The sequence below is a fragment of the Heterocephalus glaber genome, unplaced genomic scaffold (genome assembly GCF_053883595.1).
Source record: "Heterocephalus glaber isolate CG9 unplaced genomic scaffold, H.glaber_assembly_v1.0 deba00001572, whole genome shotgun sequence".
Classification (NCBI taxonomy): Eukaryota; Metazoa; Chordata; class Mammalia; order Rodentia; family Bathyergidae; genus Heterocephalus; species Heterocephalus glaber.
This window is the reverse complement of record NW_028258357.1, coordinates 24886920-24896304: the sequence shown is the minus strand read 5'-3', so window position 1 is coordinate 24896304 and position 9385 is coordinate 24886920. Positions and strand designations below refer to the sequence as shown.

Below are 9385 nucleotides of genomic sequence, written 5' to 3'. Positions count from 1 at the left end.
CCTCCTCTTCCAAACTGCAGCTGGACGGGGAGAGATGCTCTCCGGGCTCAGAGCCTGCATTTCCTGAGGTGAAGCTGGGGAGCTGAGCCCTTTATGACTGTGGTGAGAACTCAGTAAAGTACACCAGCCAGGAGTGGAATTCAAGGGACACCTGCTCTGTGATCCATGAAAGCTGTTCTGATGTTTTCTAAATTTTTCTGACTTCCCAGGGCCTGGCTTCCACATGGCCTTGGGTACCTGCCACTTGCAGTCAAATGGGCAGGCCGCTGTCCCCCGTGTCACCATCCAGCTGGTGAGTGCTCCCAGGCCTCACAGGGAACAAGGGGCCGACGAGCTCATGGGGATGGGGTGTGGCCCAGTGCCAGCTCTGTTGCTGGCTCAGTGGCTGCAGGCTCAGAATACTCCTTCTGCATTTTGTTCCTGAGCCGCAGGAGCAGAGGGCGCGGCTTCTCTTTGTTGTTCTCCTTGGGGCTGTGCTGCCCTCCTGTGTGACATCTGTCCTGCAGGTGTCTGTGCTCTCCCTCGAGGTGTCCTCTCCACCCCATAGTGCTGCTTGGCCACATGGTGGGCTCTCGTTGGCAGGTGGTGTAAGAAAGCCTGTCATGCACTTTGGCAGCGAGCTCCAGGGGCTGCGTTGCCTTGACCCAGCCTCCTTGGCCAGAGCGTCCTAGCAAATTCCCAGTGGGTGCATGAGAAGGGAATGTGAACGGTTTACATTGCTGTGGTTTAGGGATGTTTATTATGCAGCAGTAGCTGACCAATACACTGGGTTCAGGTATGGGATATGGCTCTAATTGGGCACGACTTTGTCCTAGTCATTTTATTTTTCTGAGCTTCAGTCTTTCCACACTGTTCTCCAAATAGGCAGAATTAGATACTATTTTGTGGAAGTCTCCATTTGCTTGTGATAACCTATTCCCCAAATGAGAACTGAAACTCTAAGAAGTGTATCGCTGATGTGAAGCCATTGCCCTTTGGTTGATTCCACTTCAAAATCTTGTGGAATATCACCATGAAGACCAAGATTAGAGAGACGATTATTTGCAGGTCTTGCCTTGGCATAGGCAGTGTAGTGCCCGACCTCAGTACCACTGGGTTCAGCAACTCCATATCAGGAATATAGTGCTCTTGGATTGTCTTCAGCAACATTCCTGCACTGGCGAGTATGAAAAGGAGCCGACTCTAAGATTTCTGGAAACTGTATGTGTTTGTTAACTTTGCGTAGGCTAAAACCAGCCTGCTGAGATCTTTTTAAATGAAGAGAGAGACAGGAGGAGCAAGAGAAATTAGCATTTGCTTTTCGGCATCAGTATAAACATGCGTCTTCTCACCTTTGACCCATTACACTGTCTCCATGTGCATACTTCACAAAGCAGTTTATCTGCATCTCTAAGTTTCTCATTATGGGCGAACTGATATAAACAGTGTTGGATCGAACACTCATCAGTACTGAAAGCTTCCCTGTTTGCAAGAGTATAAAAAGCAGTTTCTGGATCTTCGTTTACAACCTCGTACACCTTTGCCACAGGAATATGACCGTCATTCAAAATCTCTGTGTTTATTCCATCAGGTCCAAGAGCACCATTTAAGTTAGGGTGTTTGAAATCATTGGAAATGTCTGCTTCACCACTGCTCTCTTCCTCCAGACGGGCACCATCTGAAGTCCTAGTGCATTCAGTAGAAGATGCCAAATCCTCCAGATCATTATCCACATTGACAGTTATTATATCTACTTCTTCTATGGATTTTTGATTGTCAGTTATGCTTTCTACTGCTTTCTCTTGGCTATTCAGAGCTTTCTGATTAACACAAAATTCTTCATGTGCAACTTCCTCATGTGAAACATGGTTGGATTTAAGATCCACTTCTTCCTGAAGTGACCTTTCACCCTCACATTCATTATCTTCAGGACAGTCAACAGTATAAATATCATTTAAATGGAGAACTTTTCCTTGAATTTTTTGTTGCCTTCTTTGGTTCTTGGCTTGCTTCTTTGCTTTTTTCTGTAAGTACTTGCTTATTCCTGAAAGAATCTCTTTTCTCTCTTTTATGTAACTATCATTATCCTTTTCTTCCTCGCTGTCTTTACTGTCATCCTCCATTGTCTTTTTCACATTTTTATCATTTATACTTTTCTTAACACTCTGATCATCTAAAACTGGGAGAGACAAATCAAGGAAAGATTCATGAACCAAGGAGACAGTTCTGTATTCATCACACATGATTGTACCAGTTAATTCACCACCAAAGATGTGATCCAGAAAATTTGGTACTGATTTTTTTAATAATCTTTAACTTTATTTTTTAGTTCTTCATTCAATTTTTCAGTAGAATTACTAAATTCTTTAAAAATTCCTTTACTCACTCTGGTGTTCTTCTGCCCTCATGCCATGCAATAAATAGCAAAGTAGCTTCTGGCTGTCTTGCTGCTGGTAACCTCTAAACCGCACTGCCTTTTTTTTTTTTTTTAGACTTAAAAGCTATGTTCTTTAGAAGCAAGCCATCACAAATAGGATTTTATTTGTCACTATTAAAAAAATCCGGATTTTAAACAGACTCTTGGACTGGTGATATATATCCATCAGCTCGTTCAACTTTAGCTCCAGTCTCATCTCCAGTAGCTTTTCCAGAGCTACTACCTTCACCATGAAGCTCCATGAGTTTTCCCAACTCAAACTTGGGCTTCTTCAGCATTTTTACTTTTCTGACAAAGACATCATGAAGAGGATAAATAGACTGGCAAGCCTTTTCTATGTCTTTCCCAGTGCTGTCTGGAATCAACTTATTTACCACTTCCTTCAAGTCATTTGTCTGCACCTCTCGGGTCATGATTTCCATCATCTTCTTCCGGATTTGGTGGACCTGTTGGTGCTGAGCATAAGAGGTCTTCCGTATCTGATTGTTCCATTTTTTAGTAAAACCAACACAAAACAAAAGAAGCAAATAACCATCGGTAGTCTTGACGTCAACATGAGCTTCGATCATGGTCTGCCATTTCTTGACCATGGAACACATTTTGTCACGGGTGAGATCCATACCATGGAAGTTAGTCAGGCAGTTTTCGCCCTGAACGTCTTCCATAATTAGCTTGAATTTTCTAAAGGCAACTTCATCGTTCTGCAGATCAGCAAGGCTCACTTCAAACACATGACCTTTGAGCCCATCAGATGCAATTTTGGTTCCTTGAGTTCTGGTGAGTAGTGTTTTTCCAATATTTCTTATGTTGAACATAGCCGGTGCCTTCACGTCATACCAGTCTTTTTTAGAAAATGGGTCAACCACTTTCTTCTTGGCTCCCTTTTTGCTGCCTTTTGTAAGGCGCTTGTTCTTGCCCACTGCCATGGTGCTGCTTAGAGAGCCAAAAGGCACTGCACTGCCTTTTTACAGATCTGAGCAGAGTTCTTTAGGCGTCACAATTCCCTTCTTGGTGTCTTGCATCTCACTAAGAAACTGGCTCATGGCTAAAGTAAGAGGGCCAGGAGGCTCAAGGTTTATTTCTAGGGGTTCTGTTAGTGCCAAATCTGGTGGTTCGATTTTTATAATTGCTCCAGACATTTTCACTTTTTTTTTTTTTATGGTACCAGGGATCGAAGGCAGGTCCTTGAGCTTGCGAGGGAGACGGTGGGACCACTGAGCTAAATCCCTGGTCCCATTTTCACTTCTTTTAGTAGTTCTCTAAGCACTGGCGTTGTGACAAATTCTGCATAACTGCATTGAAGAAACATGTATTTCCCAAATTACTGAGTCCTTTCAATGTAATTTGGGAAGTAGAATTCATGGGAAGATTTTCTTTAGCTACGTTCTCCTTTTTTTCTCTCTCCTGCTCATTTTTACTTTATTTTTCTAATTTTTAATTTTCAAGTTCAAAGTTCCCATTATCATTCTCTAGTTTTGGAGTTGTAACGCTGGCTTGTTTTTTAATATAATCCACCACTTGGCCCAATCGGCTTGAGCTGCAATACTGGACTTCAGTATCACACACGTGACACCAGACACTCCAGTTGTCCAAACTAAGAACCAGACAGTGAGACTCAGATCTCAGTATCATGCAGTGCTTCAGGGCACGCTGCTCCTGAGAACTTCTGCCACATTTAAGACACAGCCAAACTGAAGGATTTTCTTCTGTGTCTTCTTCAGATTTATCTTTTACTTTATTGTCCATCTTACAGTCTTGGGAAATATTCCATTCCTAAAGCCTTTTTCAAATTACCTTGTTCCAATCCTTTTCTAATGCGTCTGCATATAGGTTCTAAGGATTCAGAGGAATCATCAACTGGAACAGTTTTTCCCTTTGTCAGTTTCTTCCTCACTCTGGCACGTTATGGATTACTTACTGACACAAAATAACAACCTGAGATGCTTATCAAAATTCTTATTCCATGAGTAGAAAGTAGGGCCCATGAGGACAGCACCCATAACTGCATCACCTAAAGGGACCTTGGTCTGGGTGGCCAGCTCTGTCTTCCTCTTGGTGTTGAGTAGGGATGTGGATGTGTTTATGATTTGTTCTCTATCCAAGAACAGAGGAGGAGGAGGAGAGAGGGATGCGCACTGGGCACGTGCTCTGCTCTCCAAATGCTCCCATGGTGCACCTGATGGCCCTGGTTCTATAGGTGAGGGGCTCAGAGGGGTCACAGACTCACTGAGTTAAGAGCTCAGATTTAGAAACAGGCCTTCTGTCTGCAGTAACCTTGAGTACTGCTTCCATTGTCCTCCTGGTTTTTATTTTGTTTTGTTTTAGTTTTGGTCACAGAAAGTGGTACAGGTGCCTGTGGTCCATGGAAAGACTCTGAGCCCGGAGCTGGTGGATGTGCGGATGGATGCTGCTGCAGCCCCTGCTGCTCAGCTGTCAGGTGCCACGAGGACACAGGCTGTTCCCTCCTCAGCCTCCTCTGGGTTCTCCCAGGAGCCCAGTGGTCTGCGGCTACGCTGTAACAGCCTTGGCCCACCTATTTGGGGATGTCAGCAAGAGATGCAGAGACCCACACACGCTGGAGCAGACTGAGACCCCAGGGCGGGAGCCCTGCGAGGATTGGGCGGGGGGAAGCACATGTAGCCTGCTCAGCACCTTACCTGCTCTGCCCCTCCCAGCCTGTCTAGCTGGCTCACCTGCTTTTGAACATTTGTGTGCAGTCCATGGACATTTATGTAGCACAGTGGCCCCGTGAGGTTGATATTTTCTTTCCCCTTTTTCTCTATAGGGCACCTGAGCATCAGCAACCTTAAGTCAATGACTTGAACCCTGTTCTCTTTGGCTCTGAAGGCTTGGTCCACATGACTCTGCTGGACCCTGGGTTTTTGAAGATCCTGCATTTTGCTTCTCCAGAGCTGAAAACTTGCGGGATGGTTAGAGCACACAATGGAGTCCTTTTCAAGTACAGCAGGACGAAGAGCCATGAGGGGTGTGAGGACCACATGTTCCTCTTCTGTAGGAGCCTTGAAGAAAGGTCCCGCACACCCAATTTCAGAGTCTCTGTGAAGAGCAGGGTCCTCAGAGGTCTTCTTGTGGCTACAGAGTAAAGCACTCAGTTTCACTTGATGCTTTTTCACTGCAGCTCACAGGCAAGAAGGGGGCTGGATGTAACTTTTCGAGGGAGAAAACCATGACCCAGAGTGGCAGAGACCTGCTTGGGTCTGCACAGCTGTTCTGGGCACTACGGGAGTGGGATGCAAGGCTCCAGACAGCCGGGGTCTCTCCTGGGGAAAAAGCTGCCTCCAGGTCAGACTGGAGAGCGAGACGCTTCCTCTTGGGTAAAGGACGTGTTGTTTTCCTGTGGATTTCACTCCTCTCTCTCAAAATTTCCAACCATTTCCCCACATCTCCTCTTCTGAAGGCCTCGTCTGTTAGAGGTGCAGCTCTGCTCGCAGCCTGGAGTCGTCGGCGCTGCGTCTCGGTGACCATGGTGATGGGGCTGCCCGGGACCCCGGATGATCCGCTCGCTCCTCAGGGTCTCTCTGGAAAGAGAGGCCAGCGGCTGGAGAGCTCTTCAGCCTCAGCATCAAGATCAGGGACTGAGGTAGATGAAGACAACTGGGGGCGACAGGAGGGAGGCGCCGTGCTCTCCGACTGGAGAACTCACGTGCCAAGTGCTGTTCCTGTCCCCGCTCAGGGCCTAACTGCCACTTCTGGTCTGCAGGGAGCAACTGGCTTTCGGGTATTAGGCTTGTGTCTTGCAGCCGTGCTATGTTCATTTCTTACAGCTAGGAGTTTTTGTTGATTCCTTGGGATTTTCTAGGTAGGCAATCATGTTATCTATACACACATCTGTAAGCCTAGTGATTTATATGCACTGACTCATTTAATCCCATAAACAACACTAGACGTAAGTGTGACTCTCATTTTGTAGGTGTGGTCTCTGAAGTATGGAGAAGTTTATAACTGGGCCGAGCACATGCAACTAAAGGTTGCCAAACCCCAAGTCAAGCCTGAAAATCTGTTTGCAAACTGACAGTCTTCGCCTGCTCTGCACTGCTCTGTGGGATGAATGCTCATTTGTCACCGTATCTATCACCTGAGGGGACAGGCGTGGAGGTTGAATTAGCATCTGCAAACTTCTGGTTACCAGATCAGGGCCTTTGCTGTGATGTGTTGCTCCACCTGATTTCGGGCTCAGTCCGTGACTCATTTGGGCCAACAGGAGAGCCCAGAAGTGAGGGTGGGCTGGTCCCCAGCACAGGCCTCGGGGATGCTTGCTGCCCTGTGCCTCTTCTGGGAGGAGCCCAAGCAGAGCCGGCCTGCTGTCCCCACGGCGGGGGAGGGGGGGAGCCATCCACGAGACGGAAGACCCCAGCCTGCTGTTCCCACAAGGACAGTCCAGAGCAGGTTGCCCGCCCTCCACCCTGCTGGACGTGGACGGACAAGTGGCCCCAGTTGAGGGCTGGAGAGCCCCAGATGAACCCTGGGTCAGGTAAAGGGTGAGGTTTCATAGTGATTTGCACTCAGCAAAAGCCAGTCTGGTGATCTTGAATCAGAGGAAGTGTGACGTTTTAGAATCAAACATGCTGAGGCCACACCTGTGTGTTACTAACTGTGTGATCCGCAACTTACTCAGAGCCTCTGAACTTCAATTTCCTCCTCAGCATGGACATAATAACCCTACTGCCAGGAAACTGCGGTGACGACGTCCTCCATGGAGGCACCGCCTGTGGTGCCCGGCACAGAGCGCATGTTAATAAACTCGAGTTTCTCCACCCTTGCAATGGCGCTGGTCAGCACTCTGTGGCCATGTCCACGGCCCTCGGGTGGGCTCTGTGCGCAGAGAGTGAGGCCGATGGGCAGCCCGAGCACACAGGGTGTGGTGGCAGTGGCTGGAGGAGCACTGCGTCTGGAAAGCCCTTGCAGCTCTCGAAGGAGAGGCTCTGGCTGGGCAGAGGCTGGGGCCAAAGCAGAGGGTGCTGTGGGGCCACGGGGCAGGAGGCCAGTTCTCCTGGGGACCCGTGCAGGGCTGTGTCCTGGGAGGAAGGCATGGTCACAGGAAGGGGACAGCCCTTCTGTCAGCACCGCTGCCACTGTCATGCTGCTCACGGAGCCTGTGGTCAGCCGGCTGCCTGCTTGGACAGCCCTGTCCTGTTTGCAGGCTGCCCTGCACCCGGGAAGCCCGCAGGTCCTGACGGAAAGGTGCGTTCCACCTGCTGAAGGCACCTGGCATGTTTTGAGTGCTGCAGATGTGTGAGGGGAAGGAGGGCAGAGAGAGAGAAGACACAGAGCAAGTGGAGCCTCCTGAGGCCTGGGCTCGGCCTGGTCACTCCTGCTACAGGCGGCCCAGAGTCGAGGAGGCGAGGAAGTAGACACTTCTCTAGGCCTGGGAGTGAGTGTGTGTGTGTGTCTGTGTGTGTGTCTGTGTGTGTGTGTGTGTGTGTGCATGCTCTGGGGACTGCACAAGCCAGTGCAGAGTAACAGCCCCAGGAAGGGCATGAACTTGCCTGTCCAGGGCCATCAGCCTACCGGGGCCCTGACGGCAACTGCCCAGTGAGGAGGTGCACGGACTGTGGTCAGGACAGGGTAGGGCAGGACACAGGGTCCCACGTCACATGGCAGCGTGGTTGTGGGCTCCGTGAGGGCACTGTCTATGCCACCCTGGGGTGGACACGGAACACTGTGACCCCTCCCCATGGTGCTGACCTACTCAGAGCAAAGTCTAGGCAAGAAGTAGGCATTCTTCTAGGAATAAGAAAATCAAGGAAAACTGGTCCAGTTCAGAAAAATAGAATAAAACAAAATCATGTGGTTTCATGATCCAGACAGCTGCTGTTACGGCTGTCTCTGTCCTGCAAACAGAAGTGTCCATGTGGGTGTGCACCCGTCACCAGGGTGAGGGACACTGATGTCTCTGGTGCCCTGGGGGTCTGGTTTGGGTTCTCCATGGCCCACGAGAGGGGCACAGCCTTGATTATGAGCGTCCCACTGCCTGTGTCTGCCTACTGAGAACAGGGGCGTCTTGCTTTCTATTTTTAAAGGTAAGATGCAACAGAATGAGTTCACCCCGGCTCAGGAATAGGAGCTGGCAGAATTCTTCGGAACGTACGCAGTGTCAAGACCGGCGGTGAGTGGGGTCCAGCCAGATCCCTGGGTCCCCGTGCGGAGGGCTGGACTGGGGTAAGTTCCCCAGGCCAGAGAGCCCACCTGGGAGCCAATGCCGACTGAGGCTGCTCGGCCTCTGCTCTTCCAGGCCACCTGGCCGGGTGCTGGGGCCCTGTGGCTCAGGGTACCTGCAGCTTCCCACACGGTGGGGCTGCTCTTAGTCATTGCCACGCAGGTTTCATCTTCTGTTTCCTAGAGCCTCCTTGAGGAGGGGCAGCCCCACTGTCTGCTGCCCCGCTGGACAATGTCTGGAGCTGCTAGAGGGCCCCCCATGCTCCTCTTGGTCTCTGCCCGGAGCCCTGGCCTGTGTCCCTGCAAGGGGTAGGGAGGAGGGAGGAGAGGCAGAGAGGAGACAGACAGGTGTCCGCGTGTTCTGGCCGAGTCTCAGCAGCACACAGAGCCAGGCCTTCTAACAGATCCCAGGGCTTCCTGTATGTCCCCTAACGCAGCATGTGGCTTCCTCCTCACTGTGCTACAGCCTCTGTCTCAGAATGGCAGAGTTTAGCACCTGACAGTACCTTTGGTAATGGGTCTATAATATTCCACCATGTGAGACATTTAAAATGATCCTGTTACTGTCGAACATTTATGTCATTAAGATTATGAGTACATAAAGAATGTGTCTGTAGAAACTTTTATCTTTCTTTCTGAATTTAGGATCACTGCCTTCAGATAGACTTCCAGAAGCACGATTATTTGGAACAAGAGAGACCTGGCCATTGGGAAGCAGACTTCAGAGGCAGTCTTCTAATTAACTCTCCCAAAGTTGCATGACTTCACCCTACACTGGATCAGGGCTGGTCC

The 9385-nt window shown here is 49.5% G+C and overlaps 2 pseudogenes; both read right to left on the bottom strand.

Annotated features, from left to right (window-relative positions):
* Positions 1-877: 877 nt before the first annotated feature.
* LOC110343869 (ubiquitin carboxyl-terminal hydrolase 16-like) lies at positions 878-8746 on the bottom strand (annotated as a pseudogene).
* LOC101712949 (small ribosomal subunit protein eS1 pseudogene) lies at positions 2533-3373 on the bottom strand (annotated as a pseudogene).
* Positions 8747-9385: the final 639 nt, after the last annotated feature.